Below are 26537 nucleotides of genomic sequence, written 5' to 3'. Positions count from 1 at the left end.
AGGAATACTGTGGACTTTTCTTTAATAAATTTTTGAACGCGTATGTAACTATTTAGTCTCTGAAATCACGACTTAGAACGCAAATCTGTATTGCAATGATCTTACTATACTATAATGATCTTACTATGCCCAAATTAAATGTGAATTCTGATAATACTTAAATCGTCTTGCAAATTAATGACGAAGAGCTGTCACTTTTCAGTAGAAAATATTTAAATTTATGCATGTAATATATATATATATCATTAATACACTGACTAGTGCTATTGCGGTGGCAATTGATACACTACGTCCATAATGCGTTGTATATGTTTATATATTGTGAGGAAGGTTATAGTATTATAATCATATTACGATATATACCTAGACGAATCTATGGAAAACAAGTATTATATATAGAGAGAGAAGGAAAATACAGTATAAAAGTAAAATATACATGTCTTATCGTTGCATACCCACAATTCGGGTGACTTCGTCTGGGTAAACCACCATAGTATAAGTTGATCATCACAGAAACAGAGAACTTTCAATTTGGGTGGTTGACCCCAGACGAAGTCACCCGAATTGTGGGTAAGCAACGATAAGACATGTATATTTTATTTTTGTGTTTATTTTCTTCTGTGTATATATACTAAGTGTTTTCCATAGATTCGTATATATTTTTTTTTTCTTTATTTTATTTTTTTTGTTAATTTTATTTATTTCATCTTTTTACGAGCTCTAAACTTGGTAATAGGCTAATTTTCAATTACACTTGACTTTTATCTTCCATAGAAGTTAGTTAGATGTTAATTATTATTATCATCAAGATTAGTTCGTAAGATCAGAAGACAAATGATAAATATCTATAAATTGCGTGATTTGATATCCAAGGTATAGCAGATGGTTTTTTTTTTGGTTTTTTTGTTTTAAGTTTAATTAAATTCACAATTATCATTCGTGAGGAAATTGCAGTAGGGCTTTCCACTGAGAGCACAAAACACACACACACACTGACACGTATCATAGTTCATAGTGAACTAAGATATTTACAAAAAACTGAGGAGTTAAAAAAACAGACTTTAAAGAAAAAAAAAAAAAAGAACCTTGCCTTTCCCACAAGGCAACGACTTGCCCCCATTAGCACAGTAACCTTCACGGCACGCAGCAAGTCGACGGTGTCCTTACATCTGCTACCTTCCGTGAGACCAGATGGTTGGTCTGAGGCAGTCTTCCTAACCCCTTAAGTCCACCTATCGCCGCTTCCGTTCTTCGAAGGAAAGCATCGACACAGTTCGCAGAGGGAAAAGACCAGCTGTCGTTGAGCCAGGTGGTCCTGCAGCACCCTGACCTAGGGGTGATGTTAAGGTCGGAGGGATTTGGTGCGTTCCTTGTGTATATTCGCCTTAGTAAAAATGCACACTTCCGGTTTCAGTGACAAAGGTGTAGAACTCCGTCAAGTAGACGTCGGGTGGCTGCCCTCTGACGAAGGTCACTCCTTAATCGGTTGAGTTGTTTTTTTCTTTTTTGATAGTATGATTTTTTTCCCTAGAGCTCTGAGAAAATTTCGTATTGCCTATTGACGTCCCTGAAAACGAGGGATTCCACGAATTTGATACTTCGTAAAAAAAAAAAAAAAAAAAAAAAAATTATTTAACCTATTTATACAGCACGTAATAAGAGAAGTTTGTTTAATCTGCTTTACTAATATGACTTCTAAGTCAAGATATCAAAAAAGGACTGTAGTTTTTACCATATTTTAAATAAGAAAAGATGAAATTAAGACGAGCCTAATTTAAAAACGTACTGCTACTACTATTATACAAATGATAATATAATAATTTCAATGAACTGTGAAGTTACATTATCGTAAAACAACAAATGCTAAGGGTGGATGACATATATACGGGGTGTTCATAATTCCATCACACGATTAAGGAGGCCTGGTCTGAAACAAGTATGAGTTCAAATGATTATTCCACATCCAGTATCCAGACGAAGTTGAAAAATACTTACGTCGGGTGGAAGGATTTTTTTTTTCCCATGGCCGAGTTGCTCAGCCTGAAAAGAGGATGCATTCATTTCCTTTCCTGGATACTTTTTAATAACACAAAATTCACAGATTGATACTATATACTGACGCATCATCTTCGGGTACATATTAAACAGCAACCCACCTCAACACATGCATTGGCACAGCGTACTCAAGATCTATATGCATGCTAAAGATACTTTAAGTAAGTAATCGTGTCGTGTCGCAGGTATCTTGAACTCTTCTCTGCAAGTCCTGTTGACAACGTACTGTAGGAATGCTGTTGCAGTCGAACAGTCACGAGCTCCCAACTTGCTCAAGCAATGGCTTGGTTGCATGTGACAGCTGAAATATCCTTCCTTAAACTGGTCCTGTTTATATACGTAGCTGCATTTAATTCTCTATACATAAATTCATTATGTGTATTAAACAAGTCGATCATAGAATCCAGTACCGCCAGTAAGAGTAAAATTACAGTACATTAAAAGATTACTGAACTTATTTTCATAGGACTGTCTCTTATCCACACAAATTTAAAAGTAATTTTGAATGCAATCGATTTTTCCATAATTTTATTATGAAATTAAAGATATGTGTAATTATTGCCGATAAATAAAAGAAAATGAACGGTTAATTAAAATAATAATAGCAACACCTTTAGGTATAATGGTTAAATTTTAGTTTGGCATATAAATTCCGTTTTGATAGAATGAGACACTTTGTGATTTGCTAATTGTCATTTCAAACGAACTTAATGGTATCACTGGTAGTTGAGTGGCCAGCTCAGGCCATTTCCACTGGTCGCTTTTTCAAAACCAGGAAGAAAACGGGGGGGGGGGTGAAACCCTTATGGACTATTTTCCTTGACAGAGCTAACTGATTTTGGAATTTCATACCACCCCCGACCGCTTTTATTTTCCTCTCACAAACTGCAAACTGATTTCTATGACATTTGTCTGGCAGGGAATGGAGACAAATATGTTTTTGCGCACTACCAATAGATCCAACTGAGGCCTGAATATAGCCCCCCCCCCCTCGCCATATCCAGTGCAGTAAATTCTAGTGAAAGATGTGCCAATAATCAAAGCTTGCATGCTCTTTCTGGATTTGAAATCTGTCATTTGCAGAATTCATGTAATTTAGGCTTAAAATGGAGTAAATAGTTTTCAAAAAGAAAGTAAATTTAAAATCAGATCCAAAAATGTTTTCACGTACTTTTAAAAAGTACCTGCAAAATATTTTTGGACGTATTCTAGGGTTCAAAATAAAAAAATATTAAGTCATACAAACATGTTTCCGATTCTAGCTAGAATTGGAAATACATAGCAGCTAGAATCGGAAAGCTATTAGAAAATTTAAAAAAAAAAAAAAAAAAATAGCTACAGAGTTTATAACGATTAAGAATGATAAAAAATAAATAATAAGCAGACACGCATTGTTCATTCATACCTAGTATGAATAAACGTTTTACTAGGTCCCTGAATACTCATATACTTATTCTTATTTATATTTTTATTTTATTATTTTTAAAAATTCAGAATTTCGTAGCTAATTTTTAAAATTTAAACAGTCATTGCTCCGTAACCATTCAGAATCAGCTTCTTATTTTGAACCCTAGAATATGTCCCAATATGTTTTTATTGCAGTTTTTATCGTACAACATTTTTTTGTGGAAAACGTAACCCAACCTTGGCCATGTAAGGATGCTTACCTGAAGCCGATCAGAGTAGCAAATCGAAAAACAATACAGGAAAATCATCAAATTATGATTTCTCGCAAGCAACTACAGAAGAGTGCCACTAAGGATATCAACCGTATAAGAAGCTAATTTTCATTATCAGCATCCTGAACAGAGGAAAGCTTAATCTGAATAAGACTCCTGGGATTTACTGATCGCCATTGTATTATAGCTGAGAAATTTCTACCGCAATGCACATCGAGTCGCTAGAAGCATCTGCCTTTGTTACGTGAGGGGATGCATTTCCTTGCAAGAAAGACGCTACGAATGATCAGTAGTATAATATTCATTCATAGATTAATGTTTTGTTGACAGTGAGAGATAAGAAAGCAGGAAATAAAATTGCTTGCATCATGGTGATTAGGCGCACATTTATTCTAAAATAATGGTAATATCTGTCACATTTTCTGAATAAAAAATGGTCAATTGTTCGATAATGTTTTATTTTTAACCTTGAAATTTTTATTTCTAGGTTGAAAGTAATAGAACCACAAGACCTAATGGCAATAATTAAGTGTCAAATAGAAATGTTGGGAACTATCGAGTAAATTTGTCAAGAAGCCTCGAACTAAATGAGAATTAACGTAATAACCTATATTTGGCTTACAGCACGAAATATCGATCACACCTAAAAACCAAATTTTGTAAATGCTAGAAACGTATAAAACCAAAATTACAGCAAAAATATGAAGCAACAAAATACCAAGGTCATTTTTGTTGTTTCAGGGTAATGTATTTAGTTTAACCGTCCAATAAGAATTTCTGCAAATGATCAACTTGTTACATTATTCTGAATATGTATTCAAAATACACATTAATCTGAAAAATGGTTATTTCTATGTAAAATAAATAAACTTAATTTCATTTTAAAAACATTAAAATTTAATGTTTTTAATTTTCAATGATTGAGAAATGCAATTTTCACTCATATGTAGAACTGAAACATTGGGGATATAAGGATCACTTGCAGATGATCCAATAAGTTTTCCCTCTATTATACGTTCCCCATATACGTTGTGTGAAGTTTCAACGTCGTGCACGTTGAAACTTCTTTCGAAGTTTCAACGTGCTGTGATTTTTAAGTGATTTAAAGTGCAGACAGTTTGCTGAACTCTGCTAGCAATTTCGCTGTAATTTTAATTTTTGAGCTACCGTTTTCCCACCTTAGGTCACCAGTTCATCCATTACCCCTAACTTAATTCCTTACTTAAGAGAGGGAAGACGCCACATAAGACATGCGGCGGTGACTGGCTATTTCCTATGTACTGTCGACCAAGTTTTACGTCTCCCATCTGGCTGCAGAGGCACTAGCGGTCCCCTCAAATGTCTGTCATTTCCGGTGTCTGCATCTTCTACCGCTGGTATTGTGGAGCGTGAGGGAACCAATCGGAAATACGACAAGGAAAGCACATGGAAATATCCCGTTTTCACAAGGGAGCGAAGAGGCAGACGGAAATGGCTAGAACGACATTGTAGTGGCGAGCTTGGAAACTGACTGGGAAAATAGAGCGGGGGGGAAGAAAAAGAAGGGAGGCAAGTTTGAATGTGTTGGCATCCACATACCACCTAATTACCTATTACTCTTCTATGAGTATAATTTCGCCCTTTCAATGAAATATTCACGAGCAAATGCAAAATAAAACAAATTAAGTTGTAAATTAAATTAAAAATGGTTATTAAAACAATATACAGTTTACGTATTCTCACAATTTTTTTCCCTTCACAACAAAAACGTGTGCAGCTTCCCAATCTCATTCACTGAAAAAAATGGTGACAGTTCTCTAAATAGATGTCGATCACTATTGTAGTAGACCTGATGGAGATGATCAATACCCGCAGTGAGGCAAACTGGTCATTGGATAAATTTCAAGGTATTGAAAAAAAAAAAAAAAGTGTATTTAATCGTTCAATTTTTTGTGTTTAGTCAGGATCGACCCATGCTATAGGCTCCCCAGGCTTACAGCATGGGTCGATCGCCATTCTGAGAACGCCTCCTCATAATGGATTAACGATTTCATAGTGATATTTCTGAAGAATATGTTTGTAAAGACATTAAGACAACTTACAGTGGCAATCGCTTCGGAAAACGAGAGCTCGAGAAAACGTCTTCTTTTTAATAGGTCATTAGACTTATTAAAAAGAGGATGAAAGTTATATTTTTAATAGGTCATTACTTTCCTGCATAATAAAGGCTTTTTATTTTACTGGATTATAATAAATACCGGATAAATAAACAAACAACAAAGATTAGATGCAAGCCTATGACCACACATGCTTTGTGCATCTTTTGTCCTGTAAAGTACATTAATCCCCCCCTCGCGCCTTTCAACAAGTCAGAACGTTCCATTAACGTACATTTAATCCGAAAGCACATAATTACTGTACGTAGAAAAGAACGCTTATTTCTCCCCGCAAAAAAAAGTTTCATAGCTAAATCAATCAATCACTGGAAGATTCCTTGAAATTATATAGAATGTTCATCAAGTTAACTTCATCGTTCTCACAGCGCAACCGCCTTCCAAAACGCATCTTGATTATTCCGCACATTGCTGTTTTGCTTCTTTTTTTTCCTTTTTCTTTTTTTGTCACTTCCGCAAATTGTTAATGACACTTACGGAGCGTGCTATAGAGTCGTCAAGTGATCCGTAGCAGCTGCACGCGCGTGTGTCACGTGCCTACCGGCTTATATTGCTTTCAGACATTGATAACCATTCATATTTCTTTTCTAATACCGTGTCAGGTTTAAATATGGCGGTGCCTTTCGGCAGATAGCACATGCTTGGCCTGCTTGATCAGTGCTCTCATCTACACGGGTCTCTCCAAGAAAACAGCACGATCCTTCGTCGGTTCCCCCCCCCTTCCCACATTTAATGTTTTTAGTGCCCCTATATTCCTGGCAGTTGATGGTGATATTGCCTGCCTGTCCCAACTTACACCACACCACTTAATACATTACCAAAGAACTCATAAGGGCTTCGGGCACTAAAGGGTGCTCGCTGCTTTCCTTATCTACCAGCAAATAACTGAGAACAAGCAACAGTCACTGAAGTGAAAGTCATAAATTAAAAATTATATATACTGTATATAAAGAGCATAGCATTGAATATTGTGTTGGTGCACAATAGTGCGTGAATCTAGAGTGTACTGATCATTATAATAATGTTCCAAGTTAAGTTAAAAATACCTAGCAGCAAGAAATAAATCAAATAAAAACAAAAATTAAAATATTAAAAAAAGCATGAAAATAAATAAAAAGCTGAAATAAATAAAGTTAAGCAAGCAAAGTAACTAGTGCCGTAAAATCTCCAAAGACCTGTATTTGGAGATTTTTATAACTGCGAAAATATGCTACAGGGAAGCATAATGGCAAATAGCGAAAATCATTCATTCCCCCATCTCGAATTTCAGTGGTCTACAAGGCGTGGTAGCTTATTACATTGAGTTTCGATAATCAAGCCACTCTATGCAGTCTGCCTAAAGCACGCACAGGTGTAACGTCAGTAATTTCCACAGCTGAATTTGGTTGCAGAGGAAAGCATGATTGTTGCCCTCAATAAAGACTTTCTTAGAATCTTTCGAAGACTTTCTCTTTTTTGAAGAAAGCCTTGATTGAGGGAAACAATCATGCCTTCCTCTACAACCGAATTCGAACATGTTTAAGCCAATTAAAAAAATAATAATAAATAATGAGCCAAAACAGCAACAAGACAAGAACTATGCTGGGCCGCATTTGGATATAAGGTACCCTAAGAAAAAGCATGTGAAGAGGCCCTAGAATATATAATTATAGATAAGGTTTCGTCCTCACAAAAAGAACCACTAAGGATCATATTTTATCATCTGTGATGTAGTAAACATCATATTGCAATATTAAAAAATAAACTGTGCACGCTCTGAAAAAAAGGACATTTTGTTTTCTCCATCTTTTTCCACCTTTTCTGACTTGATAAAGAGGCACTTCGCTTCGAGAGCTACTTGATATTTTACTTCGTATTTTAAGACTTTTATTATATTTTATTCATTGTTTTATCTATATTTGTAAATGTATGAGTATAATATTTATTTTATTAGAGTTTTATTGTAATACGTATTTAGCGTGGGTATTAAAATAAAACGAGAATCTTTTTTACCTGAAGTTAAAGCCCTTTCTCTAATTTCGTGCTTTCTTTTATCGCCTCAGTAAATTTTTAAGAGCGTTAGCATATATGCATAAAATAAAACGCCTATAGTCTTTACATCGCCCTGCAGCATGTCATAACTTGACACCCGGTGGATTGATTTCATAAAATTTTAAATTTGGCTATTTTAGATTGATTTGTCGAATCTTCCCAATTTTTATTAAATCGACCTAACAGAAATATGGCAATTATTATTTCTTTTTTCCATACGTATTACATAGATTATCTATATACTGTATGTTGTAGCCGAAGCACTGGAATATTGTTTATTGCCGTGCGTTTATTGGAGGAATTGGCGGATGCGCAAAAAACGAAACGTTCTAAGCTTCTTTTTTTTAATCAGTTTATTAAATACAGTAATGCTATAAGTTATTGATATTTTCGTAATATATTAATCACAACAGAAAAATTAAAATGTTATTTCCAATTGTTATTAAAATCCAGGAAGAAATAAGTAAATTGCATTACGAAAGCATTGATAGTATATTACGATTATTTAATTTATTAAATCACAGAACCTGAAATATTTGTTGCATTTCACAAGCTGTTGATTATAAAGTATTACAACACGTGGAGTGAATATTACATTGGGGTGGTTTATGCATTCTGAAATGAAAACTATTAGTTAAAAAAGTTTTTCCTGATTTCACCAATAATTTTCAGCCCTATACGTGTAATGCAATACTGCAATATAAATTATGCAGTATCGTATATTACTGCAAATTTCATCTGGATAAGACTAGATATTAATACAGATCTTCACAAAAGGGTTATTTCCTCACGGTAATAAATCAGTTTCGGGACTGCTTTAAATTATGTTAATACTACTCTTTTTCAATAAAATCTCCTTTACAAATTATGCTCATTTCTCACAAAGTATTTTTAGTACAAATGTATCAAAACCAATAAACCCAATGTCCATCTGTAAAGATATCATTTGTCCTTTTCTGCATAAAGACTTTGATTTAAATAACGGGTAGGTAAACTGGTATTATTAAGGGGAAATCAAATTATTCAGCATTCGACAAAATCACGTTTATTGGAAGTCGCATATATGTAGGGAACGAATAATTATTTTAACAATTACTAAATAATCCTCATTTAATTCGCTTTAATTTCACCTTTACTATACTATTATTTTCTCCCTCAATCAGCACTGTCATTAAAACCGATGACACACGTTGTTAGATTATTATATCGCTGTCATCATAAAGCCACTGACCCAGTCTGACCTTCTGTCAACCTGGGTCAACGGTTACATTTTAAGACTGCTCTATTTACAACTTCTCAATCGGAGAATAAGAAACTACGACAAAAACGCGTGGTTTGATAGACAAGGCTTATTTTTTAACAGATTTGGTTTCCTCCGTGACGACCACAGCATGTTGATAAGCAGGCGTCGCATGAAGTATGCTTGCTTTACGAACAGACTGATGATATAAGCAGTTTTGCACTAAGTGGCACAGATGGTTTCCCCATCCCCCTCATTTTTTTTTCTTTTTTATTTACGCTGCTTCTGAAACCTTCTGTTACGAAGCGTGCTAGCTCGAGTCACATTCGACATACTCAATAAGGTTGAGAGAGAGTCAGCAGATGGGCAGTTTGCTCGCGTTAATTAAAAAGTTAACGTCATTTGTGTTCGATTAAGCGGTTAGTTAAACACATCCATTCATTTCTCTCTCTCTCTCTCTCTCTCTCTCTCTCTCTCTCTCTCTCTCTCTCTCTCTCTCTTATCAAACGCATCCCTAGCCTTCAATGTCTCTTCTTTCTAAAGAGTTACGAGTGGTTTGCTACTGAGGAACTAATGAACCGTTCTATAATTTTCTGTAGATGAACTAATAACTTCTTTACACACATTTTCAAAATAATAAATAAATTATTTCATTTCTCTTCATATATATATATATATATATATATATATATATATATATATATATATATATATATATATATACACTTTAAATCGGAAAAGACAGACGTGTGTGAACGCACGCGCACACAAAAATTATTAGACGGATAATTCTATTAGTTCACTGATCTTATATAATAGTTAATTTCTATTTCTTTTATTTTCATTTTAGGTACCGATAATATATGCATAAACATCATAAATAAAATTATATGCGATATAAAAAGCTATATACAAATAATATTCAAGGAGATACCAAGCTTACTTAACATGGTAAATGTCTCTTTCAAACAGTGATTCTATAGTTATTATACGGCAGACATTTATTAACATATTATTATAAAACTATACATAATAAATGCATTTAATATAGTGTAACTGTTAAAAATTAAACCTTTGAAAACGAGGTACTCTGGAGCATCTTGGTCCAGCATTTGATATTCGACATATCTTCGGAATTAAAAAATAGAGAATCCATTAAATGTACCAGAAATCATCGTTTAAACAATATCAAGAGCAAAAGACTCAGTGAGCTGGCCACATAAACCACATGCCAGAAAGCAATACCAAAGAGAATACTCATGATGGTACTGCGTGAGAGAAGACCTAGAGATGGATCTGGAAGAGATGTGAGGAATGATGCAGAAAGAGTTGGAACTGCAGAAGAACAGAAAAAGATTCGAGAAGTACTGGAAGGCAGCAAAACATCTCCAAGGTCTAAAAGTGCTAATGATGATGATAATTACAGGCGAGAAATAGCATAAAAACAATAGTTGGAAGTTTAAATCGGAAGTAGTTGGAAATTTAGATCGTTATCAAGGCTATTAAGTATCCAGTGAAGGCAGTAAAAATACTGGTGTGATGGGCGTAATTTGTTAAAAGGAGACTCATTATTATCCTGACCGAATTAATCAGGTTAGGCCTTCACAGTTTCCCAGCCGGAAACTCCTGTGTTTCATCAGGTAAACCAATCATCGAATACATTCAAATTCTAGGCATACTTCTGCACTAATTATAAAACAACAAAGAAAGCTATTTTATTATTGTTAATGGTTTAAAAGTACATATTTCTAGATAAAAAGTGATTCCATGTCTTTACAGTTTTACTCAAGACAACTTTTATTATAAATTCTAATTTCGTTCCTTAATAATCAATTCTCGTAATTTTGTCGCATTTTAATGACCGTAGTGGTGTTAAATCTACTAAAAACCATGCCTCTAATTTTATTGACATGTTCATGGAATAACTACTATAAAGTGAACCATATGAAATTTTAGGGTCCTTGCACCTAACCATCTTGAAAACATTTTTTTCTTTTCAGTTTTGACTATGCTGGTCAGATTTATAGAGCTTATCAGGTTAATGACATCGAAAGCATCCAGAACTTTGTATTGGAAGTTACAACCGGAATTAAAGTCAAAACACTAGAGATTAATATACGTTGTTGTTGTTATTTGGTTTTTTTTAGGAGCATTAGCAACTAGGCCATATTGCTCCGGGGATATGCGGTAATCATTCCCTGACCTTTCCGCATCCTCCGTATTTGGTAGTGACGGGCTCGAACCCCGGTCTAATCAAGAAGCATGTGCTACGCACTGCTGCTCCTGCCCACATGGCTATGGAGGCGCCTCAATATACGTGGATGATACTAGAGAACTAATGCATAGATTGTAATATTCTAAATAATTCAGCACATAAAATAAAAGTTGCAGATTGCAAATATTTTCGACGAGTTGAATATATAGTATGTAAAATGTACTGTACTGTACTGAATTAATAGTCCAAATTAACTTTAAATACCTTGGATGATCGCCACTTCGAAAACGTTCTAGAGAGACAACGGATAAATCTTCTTTATTTCATCAATTTTCTAAGAACGATATCTCATCATGCAAACCACTTGGATTTATCTTTCATCGTCATCTAAAAGTATCATTTCTGAGTTATACTTTTGTGTATTGCGATTTACATTTTTTTTCTTGTTTAATAATACAATTTAAAAACTGAATAGCATTTGATGTACTCAATAATATAAGTTTGTATGTAAATGTGTATTTTTCCAACCTGTTTTTTTTTTTTTTTTTTTTTTTGTTTGTTTATGAACTCCTACACAAATATGGCATTTTATTTTCGAAGGCGGCCAAGATATTTTCTTACTCAAAGTGAAAGAACTGGAATTCTAACCAGTGTTGGCAATGAAATTAAAGCAAAGAAAAAAATTATTTAAAGTATGGAAAAATAAGGTAATAAATGAATAAAAAAAGCTAAATATCCATCAAGTGTTCTTGATCTATTAAGATTCTCATTGTCTCTAATCTTGAGATTCTTCCGAATTTATCCCATAAAAGCGGGATGATTTTGAAAAGGTTTCACACACACACACACACACACACACACACCAGTTGATAATAGGTGATCCAAAAAGTCTAATATCAGGTAATCAAGGATTAAAGGACTACATGGTCAGGAGCGGAAGTGCAGTATCACACGCTCTCTGAATACAATGAGGTCCAAGCCCCTGATTGCTAAATACGGTCGATCTGTCAACCTGCACTGCACCAGCGTGACAGTTTATGGTTCATTTCTCTCAACATGAATTGTTGAGGAAGCTTCCATCCTGCAGTGGATTGATAATGGCTGCAGTCTACCTTTATTATTTTTATCCCAGAGAGTATGCAAAAAGATGTAGTGATGTATAAGCATGATATTCATAATTTTAACATCAAAAATAAAGGGGAAGAATATTAGCCAAAGGGGGGAACTTTTCCCATGTCACTACCGAGGAAGAATTCCTTTATCTTGCATAAAACATGACTCCTAATATTTGTTTTATATGCAGATTCGGAATAAAGTAACCAATCCATATTAGTAGATTATTTGGGTTTAAACCCATTCCACCCAGCAACAGACCTCGTTTTGAACTTAATTAGCCTGCACTTCAGAGAAAAATGGGCCAAGAATGAATCAGATTGTAAAAACTGAACAACTTATTACCTGTGACCAAAGAAGAAGCAGCAGCAAAATCTGATGTGGATTTGCCTTTATCCATATTAGTAGATTATTTGTGTTTAAACCCATTACTAAAATGAAAGTGAATTGACTAACCATAAAATATTGGATTATCAATTTATTGTGAAATTTAGATCAGCCAATTGCAAATACAAAATACATTGCAAAGCTGCTGCATGATCATCACAATGCAATTGTGAACCGTGTATAATTTTTACAAATTAGTGTTTTAGGAAACGTAACTATATTGCTGTACCTTTATGTTATAAGTGTCGAGCAATAGAATGGGTGCTTATCACACATGATTGAGTGTCGAACAATAGTATTACTGCTCAAAACCTTATTAGAACCAGGTGCCTTTTCGACACTGCAAGAATCTCAAGAAAACATCAATTTTCTTCTGTCCATACTCTTTAAATAAGGACAAGCAACTTGTTGTTTCGAACATTTTTATCATTCTTCTACTCTAACTGTTATTGCTCTAATCTTTCGAGATTTGATTCCATATGTGGTATAAACATTGTCCTTGCTCTCCTCAAACAGTTAAGCTAATAATGCTTAACTCTAGCCAAAAATGATTTTGATTAACCCAACTCCTTTTTGGCGGCAGCACCGATCCATCTGATGTGGATCGCAGGATTCTTGTAGACTGAGTCAAATTGTTTACTGAAGTCCAAGTAAACAATGTCGAAATTATTAATATAGTTTTAATTATTATTTTGTATTAATTATTTATTAATTAATACAAAGATTACGTTCCAAAGCAACTAAGACTATGAGGCGTAAATATATTGTTTCTGGAAACTGCGTGTATTTTGCGGTCAATTTGCCTGTCAATGTGGAAATTATTGATAGAGTTTAACAAACGTTTAACTAATATGGTTACTTAAACGTGATTTTTCCTTTATAAAATCATTCTGTTTCCTTAAAATTCCACTTCCATCTAAATGATTCTATATAACTCGTGTTTAACTGACCTCGTTAGTTAAACGTGATTTTTCCTTTACACGCTGTTTCATTCAAATTCCATTTCTATATAAATGATTCTGTATTGGACTCTTGATCATTGTCTCCATGATTTTCCCTCCAACTTAAGTCATACTGACTAGTCGTGGTTACCCATTTCTCTCTTAGAATCGCCTTTATGTATTGACGACACACTGACATTTCTCCAATCCAAAGGAACTTTCCCTGAGTCCAGTGACCCCCATAATTAACCTTAAGGGTTCAATGCACTCTCTTGCCGCTTCCCTCAAAATTACTGGGGTATTCCATCAACACCACAAGCCTTATTCACATTTCCGCTCGTAAATATCTTCCCCTCTCCAGAAAGGATTTTTCTTCTTTAAATATCGATGCCAATACTTGTTCAATTCATTAGCAACATCCGCTGATTAAACTCCTCGTCTCTGTTTTTTGCCATCTTAGCCAGCGATTTCTCATTATCTGCCTTTTTTGTGGTACTATTACAGATCAACTTGTAGCTATTATAGGCTTCAGTACTTTATGTCTCTCTCTGTAACTTTACCATGCCATCTTTTTCTGCTCTATTCAACTGGCTAGCTCTTGATTCATCCATCTCGGAATCCTCCTCGTGCTCTTTATTTTCTTAAGCGTATATATATGCATTCAAGACTTCTGTGACTATAGCTTTAATAGCACATAATAATTCTAATGCGTTCGCGTTCTCCCCAGTTGAAGAGGCCATCTAGCACCTTAAGATGCCATAATCTCCTTTCCTGATTCCCATTCCTTTGTCTTTAGCATCCGCTACCTCTCTCCTCATCATCCAACTAAGAACTCCGTGATCACCCCCTGAAACTCACCATAGGTAACAAAACTTTTAAATCATCCAGCTGATTTAAAAGTTTTGTATCCCGTGGTGAGTTGCTCCTATCATTTCACCCATATTAAAATATTCACACTTTCTCGCCCATTTCATGCATGTAGAGGATCTCATCATAATATTCACAATCTTCTGCTTTGTAGATTACTCCCGATTTCATTATAGCTTTGCTTCCAACTAACACATCACACAGATTCTGTACTAATATGCGTAACTTCTGAATCTAGAAAAGCTTTCGTTGCGTTCATCCCATGTTTTTTTTTCTAAACCTGCTTCTGTCCATCCATCCATCTATCCTGTTTCTCACACAAACAGTTAATCTCAGCCTTGGCCTTTCTGCGATCTAACAGTTGAGAAATAATTCCTTCTATAATAGTAATCAAATCTATCCTAAGAGATTTTCGGATAACTTAAATTATTTGAAGGATTACACTTAAGCTGTACTCATTGAAATCAAATATGATATCTATAAGAAAAATTTATAATGATTATAAACTGCCAGATTGTTTATTTAATGCACATATGTTTTGAATAAAGTTCAGTGTAGTTTATTATTCGATTTAGCAATTTAGAAGAGTTGTTCAAATGGTAATTGGAAGCTCAGGCATAAGTCATATATAAGAGGAGACAGGGAGGTTTTACAGCAGTAGCAGTTTCAAAGTGTACGTCAATAGAAATTGTTTCTCTGGATAGAGAAATGAAGTACGTGTTGTTGGTGCTTTGAGTCTAAGCTATGTTTGCGAAGCAAGATCAGTGCTCTTAGATAGACTTAAGGTGCACGGGAGCGAAAGGCAAAGGAATATTTCCGTGGATTGCAGACAATATGTGGGTATGATGCATAGCCCTGTTATACTGGAGTCACAGGGATAAAGTCGTTATGAAATTGGTGAGAAAGGATACAAGATAAACCGCTTGCCGGACGTCCATCCATTGATGAGCAGAAGGCTGCAGTTTATTAATTCGTTGGTGGAAGTCGGCAACCGACGAACAATACGGAAATTGACTACTGATGAAAGACGACTCCGCATAAAGAAGACTGTATCAAGCTGGGTTTGCCATCTTACTGATGTTTTGAAGTAGCATCGTCACAAAGTGATTTTTTTTTTTCACAAGATAAAAGGAGCCACTCAGTGATCAATGCTTTCGGACAATATAAGACATACAAACAGCAGACGCCATCCTCTCAATATATCTTGAACAAAACTGGATGCCGATAGTATTAAACTCCTCTCTCGCATGTTTGGGATTGAATTTTACAGGAGGCCGAGCTTACTTTAGGGAACATCTGAAAATAATGTTTTTTTAAACAGTCGCGCTGCCATTACTTTTTGAACAAACCCCCAGTAATTTCATTAAAAAATTACTTCTAGTATGTTTAACAAATAGCTTCATGCATTTTTCCAGGATTCCCATGGTGGATCTGCGCCTTGAGGAGACCCAGTTCTACAACACCGGTACATTCGGAAAGAGCATGCCATATCACAATTGGAATTAATAAGGTCAGATTTAGAATTATTTAAAAACAGCTCGTATAATGAGGAACAATTTTATGCAGACATGTTATTTAGAAATGCATATTATTATACATATATTTCATTAATGTTAGTGATTGGAATTTTAGTTGGTAATGCGGTACTCCATTCATGGCATTGGTACATTTCTACAGTACAAGTATTTTCACAGAAATGTTGCGTGCCTAACTCGACCTTGTAACATGTCCAGCATCGATTGGAGGTAAGGGAGTAGCGTAGTTGCTATCCAAGTATTTTAATTATTCAAAAAATTAAATTACTTCACTGTACACAAAATAATGAAATATAAATGAGGTACACACAAAACGTTTTTGCTGTTCTAAAAAGAATTTTAGTTGAACATGTTTTGTTTTTTAATTTATTACTTAGAATTAAATTTAGATATCCGTTGTGCTGGAATATTAAATTTAAGAAAAAACAGCACAAAACCTAATCAAGAACTTAACACAAAACACAAGAATTTAATTCTGTGACTAGGCTCAGAATTGGACACATGACAATCGAATATGACTTAGACCTTCGTCATTCCAGATAAATGCAACAACAAACTAGTTATACAGATAGATTACTATATATATTATAGAGAACAGAAATTTACAATTCGTCATTGAAGTTTCAGGAAGTTCACCAGTCATTCAGAATTTACGAGCATATTAAAAATTACTTGTTAGGACAGTCCAGCAGTTCGAGAACTCATTTCATTTTTCGATTTGTGCGGCTACCGCCTCCCTCTTTCCATGCTGTAAACGGCTCCCTCCAAGTTTGTCTAGTACTTCCTTGAATTTATTTAATCTATCCACTTCGACAACAACAGTTGGGAGTTTGCCCCAACAGTCAACCACCTTCTAGCAAAAGGCACACTTCCACACCAAATCAGTTCTGCAACTGTCCTTCTTCAATTTGAATTTGTGTCCCTTTACGTGCGTGGTCTGAGCAAGAGGAAGAATCCCATCAGCATTCAGCTTGCTCAATCCATTCAAAGCCTTAAACACCTCAATCAGGTCACTTCGTCGGTCTCGTCTCCAGAAGCCAAAATTTGCAGAGCTGAGGCCCTTCTTGGTAAGAGCACCCCATTTGTTTCCCTGCCAATCTCGCTACCCTTCTCTACTCGTTCCAGCAGCTCCACATCCTTCCTAAAATGAGGCCCCGGACCTGTATGCAATACAAAATATGTGGCCTGACCTTTGCCTTTATGCAATGGGATAATCACCTCCTACCCCTGCATTTTTTTTTTTTTTGGTTATTTTTCATAATTTTTTTTCTTGTATTATTTATTACTGCAGAAGAGTTCAGTCTTTTTCATGCTGCAAAGAAAAAGAGACATTCCCTGTAACGTGCTGATATTCGTTAATTCAAAAGCGAAGTGATGCAGATACATCCATCATCGTTTCTTTTTGAATCGAGTATATGAAATAATATCTGCCAAGTCGAGAATATCCAGTCTATCTACGGGTAATTTAGCAAAGGAGTATACATTTTCTTCTGCATCCAGTTCCGGTGACTTCTAATCTACATTTGAAAGGTTAACTCCCTTATAAATAGAGAATTCTTTTCCATATCATGAGCCAATAATACTCAACAGTAAGAATTTTTTGAGATGTATCGTCGGGGCTGAGGACCAGTTCTGTACCCAGTCGCATGCATAAAGTAAGTTCTTAATATAGCCTTTTACATTTAATTTCTCAGTCCACAGAAATGGATAAATTATTTGTTTTAATAGAAAATAAAGTTGACCATGATTAAATTTATCTAATTAAATAAATGTAATAGCAAAGTGTTACTTTAACTTTTCATTTAGATGAGTGCAGGGATCATGGTATATAACCGTGCTGTGTAGGGAGGGAATTATTCAGCACGTTCTTCAGAATAGTGATTAATTAACTAGCAGGTCGCTTGGCACTATCGATAAGTACACCTAACATCTGTGCATCATTGTCCTTATTCTCTCCCCCATCCCACACACATATTACACTGGTAAAACACAGTATTCCAGTGTTCTGTCGCTTTCGCCATCTGCTAGTCTCTCTCTCTCTCTCTTACATACTCTTATAACAAGATCACAGTTTCCATAGAAACATCATATCTATCGCTACGACCAGAAGCATCCGCGAGCCACTTGACTTAGAATCTAAGGCTTATCAGGACTTTGTGATATCCCTACCACCTGTGTGAACAGCTCAATGTGGAAAAACTCTCCATACTGTAGTACAAATTTTCAGAAAAAACTTTTCAACGAAAGGAAATTAGTTTAATCTTTTATATACATCCAAGCTGAATACACTGCCTTCTTGCAGAATAATCTTAACTATATTTAGTGATGCACTTCAATCAAAGTGATCTGCATAAATATGCATATGACAGCTGCTAACTAGCAAAAAGTATCACAAGATCACGCCAAAAATAATGTCTTAATCGTAAAATTATCAACTGATTAGTTGCATAATAATTTAAATTTTAAACGATTTTATTTAAAGTCGACGTAAGGCTGTTTGGTTAGCGAAATAAAAATTTAATTAGCTGAGCAAAATTTTGATAGGTCATGACCAAAACACAATTTCAGTAATGACACAACACACGGTGTCATGACAATTTAAAAAATAGTTATCGAAAGGTGGAAGGATCTGTCTCATACCCTTCATCCGCAAGTTAATCTTCTGTCAACGAGGAATTTCGCCTTGCTACCTAAATCGCCTTGACCTCTTACTTTTCATAATTTTAAAAAAGCCAAAATTAGCATTAGCTATTTTATAATTCGAAACATTTATGGACTTAAAAAAAAAGGAAAAGAAGAAGAGGTAAGTTTTGAATTAATCACGTGAGCTTATTTTAAATTTTTATTAAACGGAGAAAAAGGAGGGAGATCAAATATCACAAAGGTTTTAACTCTAAATTAAGATATAGAAACCCATAAACTGGTCGCTGTTTTATACAACTGTACCTCTGAAGTCTAGAGGAGTCGTCGGTTTTATGGCATAAGCACCTAAGGCCATATAAAGCCAGTGCATTATATTTGAGCGTGTGTGTGTGTGTGTGTTCAAATGCTTCTTTTCATGTTGCCCGAGTGAAGAGACTTGAATTTCTCCATTCTCCAACGGCACTCAGACCAGACTCTTCAACTGAGTTATAAGTGGCTATATATTGAAACTTGCTGCATATAACCGATAGACAGATACACTGATAGATATTTCTTAATATAAAAATGCCCTCACGACGTAACCTATATTTTACACTTCTATACATACTGTATTAAATATATTTCAATAAAATACATTATTTTCTGTTTACACTTCGAGATGGTCACATAGGGGGTCAGAGAAGTTTACAAGAGCATTAACGTATTTCACGGTCACGTCGACTGGAAGCCGACCTAATCCAATTCTATGTTCGAGAGGCAACCAGAGAAAGTAACACTCTTGATCTGGTTATCAGCAGTGATCATTCGTGTATTAAGAATTTGCAGATAAAGGAACCACTAGGTGGCAGTGATCACAGTGTGCTGAAGTGGGATTTACTCAAAGAGGTAACTACCGTCAGGGGTAAAGGAAAGGGTTTTTGCTTCCGTAAAGGGGAGTACAGTGGTCTCAGACAGTTTTTAAATTCTGTACAGTGGGATCAACTGACGATGTTACCAACAGTAAATTCTAAGTGGGAAGCATTCAAGGAATTAATCGTGGAAGCTACTAGACTTTATATACCGATTAAGAAATATCGTTCAAGGTTTAGGCCTAAATGGTTATCAAATGAACTAATGAGACTCGTGACAGAGAAGAAAAATGCATGGGATGCATATAAATTATCAGGTGACGCAGAAGCCTGTGGCAGATATAAGCTAGTCTGTAATCAGGTCACAAAGGAGGTTCGGCAGGCGAAGGCGGATTACGAGAAATCTTTGGCAAAGGATGCTAAGAAAAACAGCAAGGATTTCTTTACTTATATAAACTCTAAAAGGAAGGGGTTGAATATGATTGGTCCACTTGACATCGATGGTTCGACTGTTGATGATCCTGCTCAGATGGCAAACAAACTGAATGAGTATTTTGCATCTACATTCACACGTGAGGAATTATTACAGTTTGAAAATGGAAGAAGGTTATCAAATTGTAGCAGTGTGCTTAATGATCTTGTAATAACTGAGAGCAAAGTGGAGGAGAAATTGTTGAAGTTAAACATAAGAAAGGCACCTGGGGTGGATGGGATCTATCCAGTTATTTTAAAGGAGGCGGCAAAGCAACTAAGCAAACCCTTAGCCATAATTATGAGAGCATCCTTGGACTCAGGGGAGGTTCCCACGGACTGGAGATGTGCAAATGTGTCCCCAATTCACAAAGGTGGATCGAAGGGTGACACGAGTAATTACAGACCAGTTAGTTTAACTTCTGTTCCGGGTAAAATAATGGAGTCACTGGTTAAAGATGCATTGCAGGATCATCTAGACAAGACTGCAGCAATAATTCAAACACAGCATGGGTTTGTTAAGGGAAAGTCTTGTCTGACAAATTTGATTGGTTATTATGATGTGGTCACAAAGGAACTGGATGCGAAAAATAATTTTGATATCATATACTTGGATTTCAGGAAAGCTTTTGACACTGTTGCGCATGGAAGACTACTGTACAAATTGGAGCAGAATGGTATTAAGGGTAAGTTGCTACAATGGATAAAAGGATGGTTAAGTGGGAGAAGACAGAGGGTGGTAATCAATGGGTGCTGCTCTTCGTGGACTAATGTTATTAGTGGAGTCCCACAGGGTTCGGTGTTGGGTCCACTGTTGTTTTGTGTATTTATCAATGATATTGATGAAGGTATATCAGGCTTAAAGTCGAAGTTTGCAGATGACACAAAGGTTGGCAGGGTTGTTAATGACAGTAATGGCAGTGTGCTACTGCAACAGGATCTAGATAATTTGGGCAGATGGGCTAAGAAGTGGCAACTGAAGTTCAACCTTGACAAATGCAAAGTACTGCATATGGGTAGAAGTAACCCCAGAGAAACGTACCAACTGTGTGGTACTACACTTAAGGTGGTAGAAAATGAAAAAGACCTGGGAGTAATTGTGCAGTCAGATATGAAGTTTTCTGAGCAATGCAGACAGGCTGCTAGGGCAGGTCATGGGGTTTTGTCAATGATATATAGGAATTTTGCTAGCAGGGAAAAGGAGGTGATTGTCCCTCTGTATAAGGCAATGGTCAGGCCACGCCTTGAGTATTGCGTACAAGTCTGGAGGCCTCATTTTAGGAAGGATGTAGATTTGCTTGAGCGTATACAGAGAAGAGCAACACGATTGGTGAGGGGAATGAAGGGATTCTCTTACCAAGAGAGGCTTAAGTTCTGCAAATTGCAGTGGCTGGAGACTAGGCACCTGCGCGGTGATCTGATTGAGGTCTATAAGGCCTTGAATGGGTTGAGCACGCTGAATTCTGATGGGATCCTTCCACTTGTTCAGATTACGAACCTACGGGGACATAAGTTCAAATTAAGAAAGGATAGATGTAGAATAGATGTGCGGAAATTTGCCTTTAGCCAGCGGGTGGTTAATTGCTGGAACAAACTTCCATCTGTCGTTGTGGAAGTTGATAGGTTAAATAAATTTAAGGAGGAACTGGACAGGCATTTGGAGGGAATGGTGTGATGATTTTTTTTTTTTTTTTTGGCTGATGCTGCATAAGCTCCTACACTTGCTTTCTTGCATCATGTGCCACTACTACTACTACTACTACTACTATGAGTCGGTTTCTTTAGACTTATTGGAAAAGCTAAGTTAGGCATCCGTTACGCACCAAAGCAACTAAAGCTATGAGGCGTAAATATATTGTTTCTGTAAACTGCGTGTATTCTGCGGTCAATTTGATTGTTTGCTGAACTTAAAATCCTGGAAGAAAAAAGACATGCAATCCTCGCCTGAGACTAACTAAATCTGCCACATTGTGAAAACATCCCATAAAAATTCCCCGCTCCACTGACGAAATTCGAACCCAGGTCTTTCCAGCCTGGTGTGGGGAGGACGATGACTGTATTCACTGTAACTACTCAAGAGGGCAGTGAAAAAAGAACTTGGGCCATGATGCTTAATAATTCTTTCACGCGAATTCCACGTCACACCAGTTCACCTAAGTATATTAGGAAACAATGGACCCTTTTTTTATGGTTTGCAAAGGCAGGTGGAGTGGCATGGCGTGGATGTAAGTTGACCTGACGAAAGAGCTATATTCTGTACGCAAAGTTCATGTGATCTGAAGATCTGTTTTAGAATTGTCTGTGGTAAGAGTTAGAAGGATACGCTTCCATGGTGTTATAATCTGCATTGGCTTTGGGAAGATTTTAATTTTTAGATAGTAGTAGAAACTTTGATGGAGATCTCAATCGAATGCGCTTGCATGACAATTGCAAGAAGCTGAGACAACTGTTAATGAACACATATTGCTACGTTTAAAAAGTTAAATCTAATCGGAAATTAACAAGGCACAGCACTTATATAACGACAGTGTTGCACAGCATCTTTTACGGAGCTATAAACTATTTACAGGCACGAACTGGGCATTACATAAAGATATTTCGCAAGAAAGCCGACAAATTCTTTGAATTTTGTAAGCGTTCTACAATACCACGGGCGCCTCCGTAGCCAGGTGGGCAGGAGCAGCAGTGCGTAGCACACGCTTCTTGATTAGACCGGGGTTCGAGCCCGTGACCACCAAATACGGAGGATGCGGAAAGGTCAGAGAATGACCACCGCATATCCCCGAGCAATATGGCCTTAGTTGCTAATGCTCCTAAAAAACAAATAACAATAACAACAATACCACGAAACACAGTGCTTCATGAGGCAGCGCAATCTTTTTCACAATTTTTTCAAGTTTGGTCATCTGACGAAAATGGCATTTAATTTAATTTAATATATTGAGAAACATTCCAAAGAATCCTTTAGAAGTCGGTTCCTCTAGAAGAAAGGAAAAACCCACTTCACATGATACTATGCACTCATAAGAAAGCATTAACTTTAATAATGCAATTTGTGAATATGGCGTATCCCCGATTCAGTGGGCCGAGACACAAAAGATGAACATGGAACTCGAAATAGGTCCCTCATATGCTCATAGTCGTGGCGTGGCATGGCATCATCGCCATGACAGCCACTCCACCAGTCATTGCGGACCATACAAAAGGGTCCACTGTACACTCTACACGCACAGAAGATATTCCCCAATTTGTGGATAGCAGTTCATCCATGGAATTCTCTGTTGACGCAACGTTATGCATACAGTACACACACTTACAACTGTTCGCAGACGTTCGCGGAACCTTTTAGACGATCCCTTAGCAACTTGGGGTGTGATGTTTCTAAACAACATGACCAATTATTCAGAGATGCCCTGTTATCAAAATATTCCTCCCTGATTTCTTGTTTCCCTAGTTAGCATGGGTAACTAGAGAAAGACGGGAAAGTTATCCAGGCGAGTGTCTTCGAAATGAAGATAAGCTCACTAATCACTTTCTTGTATAACAAGATCTGGCCAGCCTTATCCCAACACTTGTCCCTTGTCCGCATTTAAATTACCTGTACTGTTTTCTGAATAGCATGTGTATTGTAATAATACCTTTATTTATTTTTATCAGATTTCGTTTTTATTTATTCAATTTTTAAACATTTATCGCTTCTCTCTGTTTCCTCCTTTTTGCTGTTTTCCGCACAAACTGTTCACAGCTTAAAATATATATTTTTATATTAAATAAAATAAAATAAAATATTTTATTTAACCTATACTCGACATCAAGTGCGTATTTCGTACCGCAAATAAAGTATAAAATTTGTGGTCTTTTGAATAAATAAAATTAATTTATTTGCGTTTCGTAACTTGCTATGTAATTTACGCTTCCGCGGAAATTTCCACTACAGATTCTAATTGTGGGTCCAATTTCCTTCAATTACAGTTTAGCAAGAACAAGACCATATACCGGCACAAATCAGAAAGCCTCAAGAAATTCGCCTCTGTCGGACACCGCGCGAACTACTAGCTCGAGGTAGTTCACAGTTTCAACATTACTTATTAAGTTGTTTGACCTAAGTACTTAATAAACAAAACTGTTAGGTATTTCTTTTGGCCTTGGGGTGCCGTCAAAAAATTACTGAGACACTAAGGGCGCCATGAACCGAGAAAGTTTGGGAACCTCTGTGCTGAATAATAAAAGACAATTCATAATGTACATAACACTTATTAGACAGAATGAAGTACTATGAAGTAAGGCAATTCTTCCACCCTACTCGTTCTGCGTATTCCCTGTGACATTTATTAGTATGCCTAGAGTAGATTAGTACATGTATATTTCTTATGTATCTTTATGTATAACCGTATCCTCGGTCAACGGCCACCGACATGGATGAATATGTGTGATTTGGCCAAACACAGGTTACTAGGTTTGGTTTAAAATAAAACATGATATGCTGGTTGTTGTTTGGTTTTCAGGAGCATTAGCAACTAAAGCCATATTGCTCCGGGGATATGCGGTGGTCATTCCCTGACATTTCCGCATCCTCCGTATTTGGTGGTCACGGGCTCGAACCCCGGTCTAATCAAGAAGCATGCGCTACGCACTGCTTAGCACATGCTTCTTGTGTATATATATATATATATATATATATACAAGAAGCATGTGCTATATATATATACAAAAAAAAAAATATATATATATATATATATATATATATATATTTTTTTTTTTTTTTTTTTTTTTTCCTTAAGAAATAATCTTAGGGGAAAGCAAATATTAATATAAAATTCAAGATTGTATAGTTTTATTGAAAAAATACCTTCTTGAACATTCCTCTTCTACTTCTTCCTCCTCTTACTCCTTTTTCAGAGAGGACTCTGTAAATAAATAATATTGTATTATCTGCAAATATTAATTACGCAGGATACGCAGTAAAATAATTTGACATCGAGGATTAGGAATATTAAAACAATTCTATATATATATATATATATATATATATAATTGTTGTCCAATATCATTGTGGTCAGTACACTCCATGAATAATCACTGGCATACCTTATTTGGCCCATTTTTTTCCCGCTAAATTCAAACCTATTGCACGGCACGTGTTCGTGAGCATAAGACCACGTCAGAAACAGAGGCCTACATATTTCCCTCTTTCTCATCATTTCGGCGGATGACCTTTGACGAAGACACTGAAATATTGTGTAATACGGCAAAGTGTTATCTTATCTCATTTCCTTTTCTGCTTGTTCTTTATAGTAGTGTTACCTCATCTCTAACTTCTGGTGTGTACCGTAAATTCAATAATATCAGCTTTCTTCTACACCCTTGCATATATATATATACAGCAGACTCCCGATTTACTGAGATCGGATTATGTCGTAAATAAGCGACGTTATAAGTCGTGATCGGGAGATGAATGTACCGATTATATCACAATCAACGCTATCTTCACACCTGCAGTTAAAAAAAAAAAAAAAAAAAACAATAGAAAGAGAACGAGTGTTTAGAATGTTTAGTTTTTTTTCAGGGCGTCGCGTGGATTGTTGTGTTCCGTCGCACGCCAAAAAGACAAATTCAAGTTTCCTTATTCAGGAGTGTTGAAATTTTTTTATAGTAAATATTTTTTTTCTTTAGAAATTGAACAAACAAAATTGTACAAAAATTTCACAATTGAACAAAAAACTTTCTAAATTATTGAAAAGTTGGAAAACGGCATGGTAAGTTTTTCGTTTTTTATTTATCGCCATATTTTTTTGGTACGTTGCTGAACATTTTTACGATATTTTTGGATTAACCAGGAAATCAATTATCCGGAATTTTATTTTTACCGTCTGTCCATCCCGGTAAATCGAAATTCTACTGTGTATATATATATATATATATATATATATATATAGATAAAGAAGAAGATATATATATATATATCTTCTTCTTTATCTATATATATATATATATATATATATATATATATATATATATATATATATATATATATAGATAAAGAAGAAGATATATATATATATATCTTCTTCTTTATCTTCGTCTTTTCCCACGTTATATGGGGTCGGCATTCAATGTTACCAATTCACACTTTACATCCTCTTCTTCTCCTCTAGTTGGATTAACTTCTTAACCGAAACACATCTATTGGTTTTGGCATAGTTTTTACGACCGGATGCCCTTCCTGACGTCAACCCTCATCATTTATCCGGGCTTGGAATTTAAGCTGCCGATCTACTAAACCTGCCGCAGCCATATAAATGGAGTAGGTCTTATTCAGTGATGAAGCTTCCTCGTGATGTCACAATTTAATAATTTTA

At 35.7% G+C, this 26537-nt stretch overlaps 1 protein-coding gene across 2 annotated transcripts in view; it reads left to right on the top strand.

Moving 5' to 3' along the window:
- LOC150088399 (uncharacterized) overlaps nt 1-26537 on the top strand; it is a 236565-nt gene that overhangs the window by 139304 nt on the left and 70724 nt on the right. For both annotated transcript variants that reach the window (XM_090369489.1, XM_090369488.1), the window contains exon 2: nt 16097-16191. The gene's annotated coding sequence lies outside the window, so the exon portion shown is untranslated. The remainder of the gene's footprint in view (nt 1-16096; nt 16192-26537) is intronic.

The sequence above is a fragment of the Mastigoproctus giganteus genome, chromosome 3 (assembly GCF_048544385.1).
Source record: "Mastigoproctus giganteus isolate SK-2022 chromosome 3, ASM4854438v1, whole genome shotgun sequence".
Taxonomy (NCBI): domain Eukaryota; kingdom Metazoa; phylum Arthropoda; class Arachnida; order Uropygi; family Thelyphonidae; genus Mastigoproctus; species Mastigoproctus giganteus.
Note: the sequence above shows the minus strand (reverse complement) of the source record. Positions and strands in the feature narration are given on the sequence as shown.